We start from the raw sequence: 15,237 nt of genomic DNA, 5'->3' as shown, positions 1-15,237 counted from the left end.
TGCAAGTTATGACTAAACGAATTAGTTGAAACTGAGATTACGATTTGTATATTTTGTTGTTATTATTATTATACGACACCTCCAGGGAATCCAAAGACTCATCGAGGGAGGGAACCTACTCCACAACTCTCTGTCTCCACCAATTACGTACAACCAACCTCAACTACCATCATCATCATCATCTCCACAAGGGGTCTCAAACTCAAAACGCAGCAAAGGGCCAGTCAATTAGATGTATATCAGTTGCGAACCGTGTTGAATATTATTCTGTGAACAAAAACATAAATTAAAAAAAAGAAAGGCTCTAACAAAGGCCCTTTTGTTGCCGAGCCTTTACGACTTACGTAAACAATTACACCGCCATTTAAATTTATAACTATTTTTATTTCTAAATATTAAAAATATAACAAGTTTAGAAAATAAAAGTTCAATTACATTTTATTCATTTTTAGAAAATTGTTTAAATACATAATTTTGACTTACAAAAATAAAGATTTTTATCTACGAGTCCTTCTTTTAATTTTATTTTGATCCTGAAACCTGACATATTTTCCTCTGTACTAACATGTCAATATCTGCTTTTTCGTTTTCTGTTGCAATACGAAGTATTGCATTTAATCTAGAATCTTTTATCTGTGAGCGAAACTTTGACTTATTAAGTTTCATAATTGCTCACATACATAGGTGCTTCCAAAGATTGACAACATTTTTGCACAATAAATTTTATATTTGGGATATTTACTGCCGAGATATTTATAAAAATTTGGTTTGCCAACTTCGTTATATTTATTTTTTAGTTCAGTATTGCACTAGAGTTCAGTTACTTCCATTTGTAATTCTTCGTCAACATTTTCAATATTAATTAAAAACAGGTGAACTGAATAATAATAATTCATTTTCAAAATGGATGAAATCAGAAAATCTTTTTTCAAATTCAATTTTTCAATTTGAGGAATGTACTTTTCAGCATCATTATTATTTCGAGAAATCGATTTAAGTGTAGGAAAGTGAGCTAAATTATTCTTTGCTAACTGGGTTTGCCAAAGATAGAGTTGCACGAATCATACATATGACATATCAACTGTTCATGTCCTTGCAGAGCAGTATTCAAAGTGTTTAAGTGGCTTGTTATGTCAACTAAAAAGGCCAAGCCTTTGCACCAATCTTCATCGGTGAGCTGAGGATTCAATTTTCCTTTGGATGAAATAAAGATGTCAATTTCTTTTAAGAGTTCAAAAAATCTTTTTAAAACGAAAACACGACTAAGCCACCTAACCTCCGTATAATATAGCAAACTGCTGTATTGTGAATCCAATTCATCCAACAAAGCATTGAATTGTCGATGGTTCAAAGCGTGAGAGCGTATCCAGTTTACTGTTTTAATTACTACACTCATGACGTGTTCCATCTTTGAGTTTTTAGCACAAAGCGACTCCTGGTGTATTATGCAATGAAACGATTTAAGTTTGTCCTTGCACAAAATTTCCTTTTTCATTTGAAGTTTTGTAGCAAGTCCGATGTTAACATCAACCATAGCAGGAGCCACATCCAGGGACGAATGCTGGTCTTGAAATTCTACACTGAAGTCTGATTAGCGGAATAATGAATTACTGACCATTTAAAACTATATATTTAGACATTTATGTACATTTAATCATACAAAGACAACATTTATTTTACAAATGATATTCTATCTTTTTCAATTTAGCTACTTGATTTTTCCCAAGCAACACGCACACTTGTAAAGGCTGGCTGAAGCTCACTGGCTAGAGCTACTACAGTGCTGCAGCGAGGACCTGGAAGCTCCCACAACCGAGCAAGCAAAGGTAGCTTTGACTAGAGACGAGCAACATCGGCCTTCGATACACAACGCAAAGCTCAATTATTGCCGCTCAAGCTTAAGACGTCTTCTGTCTACAAAAATAAAAGCCTAAATGGAATGCTTATAAATGCATGCATTTATTAACAAATAAAACTACTTCTTTCCCAGGTAATGAGCTTGTGCAGCAAGCAAACTAAGCATGGAGAATTCGCCCCTGGCCCCATCTGTAGTCACACTTACTAATTTTGACCAGTCCGCGTGAGCATTTTCAAGACTTTTCTCAATACACAAATATAAATAATTTCCGGTCGTTGTTCCTGACATAGGCACTATATCCAATAGTTCTTCAGTCATATTCATATCGTCATCAACGTCAAGAATAAATATTGCTAACTGGGAAGTACAGGGCCGATTTTATCATTAGGCGAACCTAGGCAATCACCTATGGGCACCAAGACTTTGGGGCGCCAGATTTTGCTACATATAAAACTAACAGGAACTCCTGTATTCCATAAAATTCATATATGTAAGCGTACCATTTCTTTACGGGACTTATATATACGTCCAGCAAACCTGGATAATATTCTGTCCACCTGCTGAAAGAACATGGATAAGAAGTGTAGTTTGACAGTCATGTCCATTAGGAGCAATAATCCTTCACGCTGAAAAGAACACTTAACTATACTTGGTGCATGTAGTAGCTATGTTCAGTTGCCTACAGTAAGAAACGCAGTTGCTTGCCGTTTGCTCGGTAACCGGAATCTAAGTTATATCAGACTAAATACCTATGAGTTATATTCATTTTGCTGCTTGTTTTTATCGTATAATTATAGTTTTTAATGCCAGCGCAAAATAGGAAATCCTTTCATACTTTCTTCACTTCATATTGTATGACTTTGGAAGATCAATGTCACTATCAATTTTTTGGCTAATTATTTTAATCGCCAATACATTTTAAAATTCTCCCAGAACTTGATTGAAGATAATTATTTTTGTCAAACAATTATTTTATAAATTCATGAAAATCCGAATCTAAAAATGAATACAGCCTCCATCTGTTCCTAATTAAGTTTTCTTTTTTATTCATAATCTTAGTTCGAAGGTTAGTTCACAGATTGCGCAAAGGTTCGCAGTTTTAAATTTTGCTTTATAGAGAATCATATGTAAATCTTGAATCATATCATGTAACGCATAATTTTTATAAACGTATTCTTTAGGATTTTGCATTTCAACTTTCTTGGTTTCCCCCAATCACTCCCTACAAATCGAAATAAACGGCAGTTATGAAGTCAACTGTTATGTACATATTTTCGGTATTATGCGGCAGTTTTGAAGTAGCGATATTTTCCCTACACTTTATCCTTCGAAACATGCGTCAAATTTTCATTTTGACGTATGTGTAGGTGCATGCGTCAAAATGAAATTTTATTTTAAAAATTTTCATAACAGAATTAATTCGCCTTTAATGGCTAACCCCCTCCCAAAATTATCACCCCCACACACAGACACGAAAAAAAATACTGCTAGATAACATGTGCGCACTTTCTTTTTGTTTGAATTCGTTATTTTTCCAAAGTAATTGTACTGTTGCAGTTTTAAGCAAAACACAAAGGTGAAGAATCTCTGATAAAAAAACCATTGGATACAAATTTTTGATATTAAAAAGACTCACAATCGGAAACCCCGAGTAACAAATATTAACAAATGATGTTAAACAAATAATGTTTAACATCATTTGTTGTTCATTAAAAAAAAAAAAAAAAATCGTTCCTAAAATTGAAATGTGCGACCCATATAATTTTATTTTCAAGGAAAGAAAGAAAATGTCATATTTATTTCAATAAATGTTATTTAAAAAATATAAATATTTGACATAATATTTCCAATGCAAACAAACGTTTTGATTATTTATTTTTGCACATGTGAAATTCGTTTTCATTTGGGAAGAGAGACAATAAATAAATTGTGCAGCAAAAAAGGGTCAAATATCGTAAGACAGTAAAGAAATTCGAAGTAATACAGTGCACATAAAGACAATAATCCGTTAACGGAGTGTGTGTGTGGGGGGGATAATTGCATTTTAACAGATAGAATGCTGATGAAGTTTCATCAGCATTCCACATTCTTATTAGGTCAAAGAGATTTTGAGTATATTTGCGAACAGATATATTCAACATAACTTAGCCAGTTTTGTTGTAAAAAGTGCCGCATTTGCAGAAATACTAGCGGCATAATAATAAAATAGCAAAATTCATAATGCTTCAGAATAATTTGATAATTTTGATAATACTAAAATAAGATGAGACATCTGTAGAAATCTATTATTATTATCAGAGTCCTTTTAATTATGAACTCTATAAATATATATTTAATAAATTGGTTGTATTTTTGTGTTATTAATTAAATAAACTAGTTTCATTTTGTCAAAGATGGTTTTCACTTCTGAACTACCTGGTCTATTGTTCTTGTCAATATTACTAAATTCCAATCGCCTTCTCTGGAAATTTACTCTTAGTAAATGTTTGACTTGTATTGACCAACCATTGAGTGACTCAGCAGTTTAATCCAGAGATTAAATATATGGTCAGTTTGATCCATAACATTCTTAAGAATATTTCACCCTGTGATTTCCCAGAATCCTGTTAAGAAAGAACAGATAGCTGAGTATTGAACTTGCGATCATTTTGAAACACGTTCCTGAGAACAGAGGTTTTTTTGTGTGCTGTTGCTGCTATTTGTATTAATTAGTTGGGTAAGAGCAGTTTCTATATCACATAAACAGAGCATTTAATTTTCAAGTTTATTATTATTTATAAATTAAATGATTTTTCAGTTCATTTTTTGTGCATCAAGATTCTAGTTATTTTAGGATAAAATGTCGAGTAAAAAGTGAATATCAGCGGGCATAGCTATCGGTTATCGTTACTATTCATTGTCTCTACGTTTTAACTAAAGCTGGAATTATTATGCTTATTACTGCAACTTAAAAGAATCAAATCTGGAGTTATATATATATATGTATATATATATATATGCATGCTTTTTATGTGAATCGCATGCTTCCAGTAAGTAAGGTGGTCTCGCATTAGGCGACAAAATTTACCTTTCACCTAAAGTTGTGTGTGGTTGGAAAGCAGATAATGCAAATTGAAACGTTTTATATTTATATTTAGATCTATGTTGTAATTCCATAAATATAATGATTTTTGCTACAATTTTTATTACCGCAAATTCAAAATTTTTATTTTTAGTGAGAATATCTGAACTTTAGAGTTGAAGTTCCTATTTTTATCTTGATTAGCAAGCTTAATTGGATTGCATTTAAATTCTTTTCTTTTCTTTTTTTTTTTTTTAAAAAAACTTATCTTTATACTAAATTATTACCATACCTTTTCATATTTTTTAGGTATTCAGAATTTTTGTAGCAACTATGATGCTTGTCAACGAAGCTTGTCAAACAAAATCAACAATCACCACTGCAATTGAAATCTTCCGCAGAAAGATTTTGGATATATTTGGATATAAACGTAGATATAAAGAAATTAAAGACGCATTACTTGTACTATCCATTTCTCCTCATGAAAAACCCATTTCTAAATTAGAGAGCTCATCATTGGCTGAACATTTTGAGAAACCAGAAACAGAATTTTAATTGTTGTGTGGGACAAAAGTTTACAACAAATAGATGCTACTAGTAAATCTCTACAAGATCCCGATATGGATTTGTTTTTAGCTAATAATTTGTTACACTCTTCAGTTGGTTTCAATTATATATGTATGTGAAGTCATTAAGGTCACGGGCCGCCAGTTTGCGACCCCTGATCTACACCAACGCCATCTATGAACAATTATATTTTCGCTTGAATAAAAACATAACCTCTCATTCGTTTTTATATACTTTTGGGAGCTTACAAACGTGAAGTGTGTTAAGCAGTTTTCGACAATCACGCTCCCCCTCCCTCAACTCCTCACTGAGACTCACTCCAACCCAATCAGTACTGTCTTCTCCTGTCTTTTAACCTAACTCCGGAAATCTTCCATCATCTTGCGCTGTAAAAATAATGCGTTCCGGATGTAAAATCATATAGCAGTCTACATACTCTGGTCCTACGATCAGTGTGGGGTTAGAAGAATTTTGATTTTTTGAATGTGATTCCCACCCACGAAAGGTTATTAGTAAACCTATATTACATTTGTACCGTGGGTGGGGTAAGGATTTTACCCCCTATTTTCGTCAATTATATATATATATATATATATATATATATATATATATAATTATATATATATATATACAATATATTACAATATATATACAAAAAATTACAATATATATATATATATATATATATATATATATATATATATATATATATATATATATATTGTAATTTTTAATTTATTTTTACATAGACCAGAAACCCTACTCTAGTGACAAAACATGAAACTTTTTCAAGCCACTTCAGGCCTTCAGTAAGCAGAGCGGCGGACTGACATCAGGTCATAAAATTCATCTCCTACCGAAAAACAATCACAAACAAACCAGACCGGCATCTGCTAAATGCAAAGTATCAAGTGCCGTTGATACTTTGCATTTTTTTCTTTTAATAATACATATTGTTTTCTTGTAGCGAAGTGGACAAACATGTTTCAGTTTCGAAACTGAAAACTTCGAAACTATTTTGATATCAGTGCCTTCTCTTAATATTAATTTTCTTCGAGATGTAGGCTACAGCTAAGCCTGATCACATTGCCATCTAAAAAGTTATTCCTCTGGCCTTCCTAATATCTCTTTCCCCTTTAATTTTATGTTTATTTCCTTTTGCAGTCTTCCCTCTTAATTTCGTTATATGTGTCCTCTCTCTCTCTCTCGTTCTTCTATTTTATAATAATTTATTGCAATTTTTCTTCTTCCTTCTAGGCCATCTGGCCTGTTACAGAGCTATCTTAAGCCGAGATAAACTGGGGAGAAAAACCCTGCTGTCCACGTCTGGCTAACTTGGCTATGGCTGAGAAAGATCCATAAGCTCCTCACGTCGTCGACGGGAATCGAACCCAGGACACTCTTTCCCCAGGCATATTGCGAAGCGCATAGCCACTAGACTAACGCGCGGACACAATTTGCAATTAATTTCTTATATTCGTCATTTCGTATTCCATCCATTCTCGTACATCCATCCTTGAACTGCTCTAAAAATTTCATTTCACCTGCTACAGGGTGGCTCATAAGTCACGAAGGAGTTTAAATATTTAATAACTTATTTATTAATATTTTTATTAGTTTTTTTTTTTTTTGTTATTATTGAATAAAGAACCATGCACTGACTGCTTGGAACGGTGTAATTTATTAACCACATCGTTATAATTGCAATAAATGCCATATCACGTCTTAAATATTGTAAATGCGTTACACGTTTTGTAGTTTGGTGTCAATTACTGTTTTGGTTCACATGGGATGTTTACCCGAGAATGCCAGTTTTAGTTTTCTTTAAAGTAATTCCTAAGTTGTATTCAGTACTTAGTTGTAAAGGTCTTAGTTATAAACATAAAGATCTTTTGATTTTTGAATGATTACTTGATCAACTGTCGCGTTTACTATTGTATTTTGACTGGCTTTTATTCCTAATTTATTATAAATCAGGAATAACCCACTTCTTTACCAGGTCATCTATAAACTATTAAATTAGTGGGGGGGGGGGGGAGACGAAGACTACATTACTGTCAGGCTCCTTGATTAGGTTCTATTTCTGCTGCTTATACGTATATTGATCGATGTTTATTATTATTTTGGATATATAATTGTTGGTTATATAAATACAACTCAGAGAATAATTTCTATGCTGAAGCGACCCTTGACATGTAAGGATAAGGAAGTAATTTTGCCTCTTTATAAGACTTTGATAAGACCACACTTGGATTACTGTGCGCAGATTTGGTCTCCCAGGTTTCAAGGGAATAAAGAAGCTGGAAAGGGTGCAAAGAAAAGTTACAAAGATTATATCCGGATTATAGGATGAGGACAGATTGCGAGTATGTGGATTACAGACTCTGGTTAACAGGAGAAAGAGGGGTGATTGATAGAGGTCTATAAACTTTTGAATGGGTGTTATAGCATTTCAAATGATGAAATTTTTCGCTATATGGAAGGCGGGGAGAGAACACGGGGGACATCCATGGAAGTTAAGGTTGTTCTCAGTCAAGAAAGGGGTAAGAGCTAGGTTTTTCTCTCAGAGAGCAGTGAGTGAGTGGAATAATTTGCCCTTAGGGGTAGTGAGTGCATCTAGTGTGAATGAATTCAAGAGTAGGTATGATAGCTGGGTTGGGTAATTTACAGCCTCCCTCGATGAGTCCTTGACTCCCTGGAGGTCTCAGATAATAATAATCCCTTGACTGTTTTGGATAGCCTTGATCTTCAATTATATTTCATAATTTTTTATTTATCAACTCAATCAAAGGCTTTTTCACCATTTATAAATGCACGCTGAATTTGGGAGTGTAGTTTCTATCAAATGAACAAATTTTTAAAAATTTTGAAATTTTGTTTGCTCGCACTTTTACACTAACATTTCTTTAGCTAAGTTTCATGAAATTTCTTCAGGATTTATCTTACATGAAAACACAGTCACAAGTGACTAAACTGTAATCGCTAGATGACATCTGAACTATAGATCGGCATTCACCTTTTCTCATCCGTCACGCGTATTTTTGATGATCATCATCGACGTGGGCGCATCCCACTGTAAAACTTGGAGTTTTATTTTTACTTATGTGACGCTCACCCGCGAAAGGTTGTAAACCTAAAGGTGAATTAATAGTGTGGATAGGCCTGAAGGTCGTCCGAAACCCTGCTCTAAAAAAGAAACATGAATTTTTTTCAAGCCGCTACAAGACTTGCAATAAGCATGGTGCGGTCTCACACCGGGAGATGAAAATCATCCTCTACCTAAATACTTTCATAAAATCCATGTCACAGTGGAATTCGAATTCTGGACTTAATGGTTGGAGACTGAAGACGCTCGGTTAACCAGTAGGAACTAAATTTTGATAAACAGCTAGAAAAATTTCTAAGGACGCTCACAGTCTTATTAAGAGTTTCTTACAGTAGCAGCTGCAATAAAAATATTAGCACTTCACAATGGAGTATCCTAACTACTTTGGTCATAATCTTGTAAAAGATTTGGATTCTTTATAGTGTATAAGCAGTCTGCGGATCTGTATTAAGTCTCACTCCAACGTCTATTATAAGAAAATATATCCCCTAATACGGGGAGGTTCTTTTCAGAGGCGATAGAAAGGAGAAAAGAAAAGGTTTTTTGATCTGAATTAAAAACATAACTTGGCTCGCTTAAGTAATAAAGCATTTTGGAATCTTTCAGTTCTTCAGTTTTTTTAAGTAAATTAAAAATAACAGACTATCAATAGCAGGTCATGGTAAACATACTTAACCCTCGATAAACTAGAGTAACTAATATATCCGTATGAACACTTAATCTTTCTGTGCGATGTTTTGATAGTATCAAAACATCGCACAGATAAGCATGTTTCTTGGATATCTGTAGAAGAATATTCACGATTCTACCTTTCCCATGTAATGTTGGCCTATTCTGCGTCACAAATTTATACACCCTTGCTCTGTAACATCTGCATACAAGTATGCGTGGCTAAATCTCATCGTGCGAAAATGTGTGTAGCGCTGCATCATATGCGAGTCAGCTTCAAGGCATAAATTATTGATGCTTTCCTTCAAACGTTCATCGTGCTTTTATTTGAGGGGGGGGGAAGAGGATTCCTCGAGATATCCCCAGTATTTAAACAAACAGCACGAAATGCTAAGACAGTGTATGTGGATGCCACATGATCCGAAGGCCAACGTTAATTGTACGATATTTCTTTCCACCCACTCAGCTAATTTCCATGGTGACCAGAGGTTAGCTGAGATAGCGTGTTACGTAATGAACCTAAAGGCCTTGTTCAGTCATTTACCGGAACCATCCGATCTCCTGTTCCACTCACGAGGGAATGCAAAACCGTGACACCGTAACGTGCAGTGACGTCAATTCCATGTTTATAATGCCACTATGACACGGTTCGCTCATCCCAGCTGTTCAGCTGAAACTCACTTGGCACTGACAAGGATCCTGTTATCGATCTAAAGATGTTTTATAAATCTATCAACTTTCATTTAGCTAAATGATGTGGTGTATTTCTCCAGTGGTTAATTTTATTTAAAAAAATAATGCTATTAACTAACATATATAATCATAATTCATTAGCTATGATTTCATATGTTAAATGTGTCTGTGAGCAGTCTCTTGCTGTTAGTAATGGCTCAAACTAACGTTAGGCACTTCTTTCTATCCCCCCCCCCGTTGCTTTTTTTTTCCCTGCACAACTGTAGAACTTATTAAATGAGGCATCCACAAGTGGAAGTTGTTCACACTAACCGAGGTCAAAAATTATTCAATGATTCATAAAAATCCTCGCCAATCATTAACCTGACTAACCATCGTCATCCTTATGAGTGGGAACATGTATTTATGAAGATCACGTTTTAGTGATTTTATGCAAAAGTCTCAATTGAAGCATATAGAAGACTGTATTGGCATTTTTACAGATGACAAAATGCAACATACAACAAGTGACGTCTCAATCTTGGAAAACGTGAATCGTTATAATATTTGTATCTGGGGACGTAACCGACCTTAATCTCCGACAACTGCATAATGTCTCTTAGAGAACAAGCCGAATATGGTTTATCAACAAAGTATTCGATAATATTCTTAAAGAATAACTGAAGTTACATGAATTATCAATCATTCTTGTCATCTTGAATTCTATCGGAGCTGCCAAACAGTAGGCTGACATCCATTTATCCCCAGAAGCAACCTGATGATGATATGATATACGCGAAGCCACTTCTTTTAAACTATTATATTAATATAATGGTAAAAACATCATTTTATAGTGCGTATTCTTAACGGATAATACCAGACTGTCTTAGTAGTTATTTGCATTCGTTAACATACATCTGCATTTTACTACCATGTAATTCTGAACATACATAATAAATGAACTGGTTGACTCTACTACATCCGGTCCATTAGTTCAGGATTTGTTATCTCTCATTTAAGTTAAAATATTTGTAGTGATTATCTATCACGCATTAAGCGTGGAAGCAAGCAAGCTAGAATGCAAACGCTATCCATATTTCAATATGTCAAGATTATACTCCTTTGGCGTGAATAATTAATTGCTCGGTCGTTAATTACTAGGAAACAGAGATGTGGGGAGTGATGTAAACTCGTTAATAGCACAATAGCTTTTACTAGCGAGGGCGAATTAAAAGGATTAAAGAAATATTAGAGAAAATTTCATGATATGGAAGGTGATGACGTAGCAATGCTTAGTTTCAACTCTGCCACACTGTTTGTCCTTGTTGTGAACAGATCGTGTAATATATTTAACATTGCATTGCCATACGCAGCAGCAATACTACTGTTTATTCGGGTAGTATAGAAATTTTAGTATTTAGGTAAGGTTAATAAAATTCGCGAAGAATCTAAAAGCCAAAATGAGAACAAACTTAATAGTAATAGTTTATTAGCATGGAGTCCGACTCTTCCTTCCGCCAGTCCCAACCCAGAAATTTCTGACAGGTCTTGTATAATCACGGGTGTGCAAATATTTTTGTTTGAAAATTTGTATGAGATGATTTGTGTGATACGCTTCAGTTATTATTGTTATAATAATAATATTATCATTATTAATTAAGCATCTTGATTATTATTAATTTCTATATTCTTTATAATGTTTATGATAATTTATATTATTCACATTCGTTGTCTTAAGTCCATCATTATTCGTTATGCTCTCTCTCCCTCCCTCTTGAGACGTGGGAAGAAGAAGAGAAGACTGATAGCAGTAGGTGGCTAACAGGACACGCTCCGAATAGATAACAGTAGTCAATATATTTGTGACCATGGTGAGGTTGACACAGCATCTCCTTATAAATAAAACACGACTCTAAAAAATATTAGTACATTAATGTTGCGCCAAGATGAGTATTCCTTCTACCTTCTGGGAGACTTGTGGGAGGCGATATGAGTTACATCAAGGGAATGGTGATGTTTTTTGTGTCGGGCTGATTGGTTGAGTAGATCACGTTGCTAGTCTTTTTTTTTTTTTTTTTTTTTTAAACCACGTGTCAGACCATCACCATCCTGCTTATGGGAGGCCTGAAGCAGCTTGAAAAGGCTTCTGTAAGTAGGTTCCGAATTATCTGATACTGGGTTTATGTAGGGTACTAATGTACTATTATACGATTACAAACTTTCGCGGCTAGAATTCGTATAAAAAATTTTAAAAAAATGTATGCTATCCTAGGTAGTGGTCATTTAAGAATTCAAGCCTCGTTAAAACCAGTAAGAAGCTCAATGTATATTGGTAGATAAAATCTACAAGTTTTAAAATAACCTTTACACGCAACATTAGGATGATTTTTAGAAGAATGAGGAACTATTATAGCTATAATTCTTTTTAAGTACTATTACCAAGTTATATTAAGAAAAGAAGATATCCAAAGACAAGTTTGAATTTCGTCAAATAAATTTACTAAATCAAAAGTCTCGGTCTTTTCTCCGAACCAGGTGAAAGCGTTCATAAAGCATCTTGAACTAAATAAAACGATAAACTAAGTTAACGGCTCCACACTTGAACATATATGGTAAGCGCTCTACTCGCATTCCTGCTTGACACCACTAGACTGGTTTCCCCTCACTGACCTGGATGGAGTTAATTGTACCCTCAGGTAAATAGTAATGGAGCGAATTATCCAGTGCCCCACGAACCTGAATTGATTCAAATGAGCGATCACAGCATTGTCAACTGAAGTAGATTGTGTGCGTTTTGGATTTGTCCTTATTCTAGATGGCAGCAAGTCACCAATTGGCTTCACAAGTATGATTTTGGATGGACTGCTACCATTTATTTAGTTAATTTAATTTAGAGAAATAAATATATTTTTATTTAGTTCTTCATTTGCTTTGAAAGCAGAAATATATATTAGTGGTGATATTGTAGATGACAGAAAGAAAAATCCGACTTTTTTCATGCAGGGATTATCTTAGATTTTCTCGAATTTTAAAAGTCGGAACAGTTCGCCAAGGACCGAATGTGTGATGATAGCCGCTGTCCTGAGAAATGTATTTAATACTAAGGAGAGAAAATGGAAGTATATACGTACTTTCAAATATGCATAAATGGTAAATTACAAATATTTGATGGTTGGCGCGCTTATTTATACAATGCGACCCCAAAACAGACTGCAATAATCTACTGTATATTACACGGAGAGAAAATATGAATCAGGCTATAATGCAACCTATAATAAAAAATAAAAAAAAAGTCCTACATGCTGCTAAGCTGAATGCATACTAAAAGTAACTTAATAATAGAATTCACAACTTGGGTACGTTCGTTACTGGGGAAAAAAAAATCATTTTTTGGCGGGAGAGAAAAGAGGTGGGGGTTGGTAACAATGAGCTCCAAGCAGTTGGATCTATCAGTTCTAATAACTGCCATTCGTGGTCTCGTACTAGGCCAAGTTTTGGGAGGAAAAGCCCTCCCACTACCATTTGAGAATGAGCAACATTACACTCAGCCACGACTGGAAAAGACCTAGAAAAAATGTACAGCATCACACCCCTTAATGAATGCAAATCCAGGCTTTTCTAATCAAGAGATATCGTTTTTTAGACTGTGACAAGGACTGAATATCAGTAATCTGAACAGGGGGAAAAAAGGGGGTACAGAAAGTTTGGCAAAAAGAAACTTTATTACCAAGATTAAAAGAAATCTAATTCTCATGAGTAAAGTTGAAAAAAAAAATCAAAGGGTAATCAGAAACAACTATAAAAAAGCTGTGAAATATAAAAATAAAATGATAGATAAATCTGAAGTTAATTAATACTCATAAAAAATTGAACTGTCGCTTAAATTCTCAATAATTGCTCCGCTATGACGCCAAGGATTTTTTTTTACATATATATAGTTTATGGATCAATTGCTCATTTAGCGCTTATTGTTTTTGCGACGTTTGCTGGAAAATTCAGCAGAGCTTTAATGAGTTCATTCGCTTAAACTAAACAGTGCTGTTGAATGTGTGAAAAACGTGCATCTGAACTTAATGGTCAAATCATAAATAATCGCACTTGCCTGCCCCATCATGAAACAATAAAATGCATTATTGCGAACACGCTGCACAGCTATTTAATCCTGCAAAAATATCCATGCCTTGTATTGTGAAGATATTCGTGATTGCGTCTATTAAAACATATCTCGAGGGCAGCTTCCGCTCTAAGTGGTCTTAATTATATGAATGAATTTGTAACTCCACCTCGTGAAATTTAGCTTCGAACATGTGCTTAATGTGTGGCGTAAGGCATACTATTCTACTAGGTCACAAGAAAATGTTTTATTCTCAAATTCTAAGATGCCGATCAAAACACTACTGCAGATTTCCATGAAAATGCGAACATATTTTATATGAGTATCTAACAAGTATTGTATTTAAATATGGGAAATTTCGTACATTACAATGAATTCAAAACGTGTATTATGAGCAATGATGTTGGTGTACTGACTCATTTTTGGAAGGAAACAAATTCATATACTTGGGTTCTGATTTGCTAGCTTGAACACGACACCAAACATCGCTACACTTAGTACCTCCGCCACAACAAACATGGCACTCACTAAGTGGTACCGATTCTATGACCACCGCAACTGTCCCACACGGAAACGGCTATCAACAGGAAATCTTGAGAATTTTCCCCACTTGTTTAAATACCAGACCAAAGCATGTGCTGGTAAAGAGTACACAACGACGCTGAACGTTACCAAAAATGGACTCAAGTGCGACAGAAGAAGGCACGCGTCCGTTAGTGGGTGCTCCAGGAAAGAGATCTTAAAATCACTGTTGAGAGACGACTTTCTGAATGTGTTCTCTGTGAACATCGAAGGAAATACGTACTAAGAATTGTAACCAGCTGTGATGCGAGTACTTCAGCCATCCGGCCAAGGAATGCTGATAAAAAAAAAGAAGAAAAAAAATATATATACCAATTTTTGCCAGATCAAAAATCCTGTCCACCTCCGTATAATTCACCTTCATTTGACGAGGGCTTATTCGTTGAGTCCTAGACAGGATTCGGATAAAATTCTTTCTAATCAAACGGCATCAGGACTGCCGACTGAGTTAACGATGTTCTTTCTTGTTTACATAATGTTATCTCAGATTGGCGTTGAATGAACATTCATTTAAACGCTTTTAATTCGCTTGGAAGCAGCCTGTTATGGAGCTGGAGAGAGAAGCCAAGGGTTGTAGTTACGTAATTTTCAAAAATATTTATAAATCT

The 15,237-nt window shown here is 34.5% G+C and overlaps 1 protein-coding gene across 1 annotated transcript in view; it reads right to left on the bottom strand.

The window, feature by feature from the left end:
• Positions 1–15,237, bottom strand: part of LOC150101321 (uncharacterized) — a 338,470-nt gene that overhangs the window by 293,461 nt on the left and 29,772 nt on the right. The gene's annotated exons all lie outside the window — the stretch shown is intronic.

Source organism: Typopeltis vanoorti, chromosome 11 (genome assembly GCF_054136105.1).
Source record: "Typopeltis vanoorti isolate ZY-2024b chromosome 11, IOZ_Tvanoo_1.0, whole genome shotgun sequence".
Lineage (NCBI taxonomy): Eukaryota > Metazoa > Arthropoda > Arachnida > Uropygi > Thelyphonidae > Typopeltis > Typopeltis vanoorti.
The sequence above is the reverse complement of the archived record's forward strand: the minus strand, read 5'-3'. Positions and strand labels throughout refer to the sequence as shown.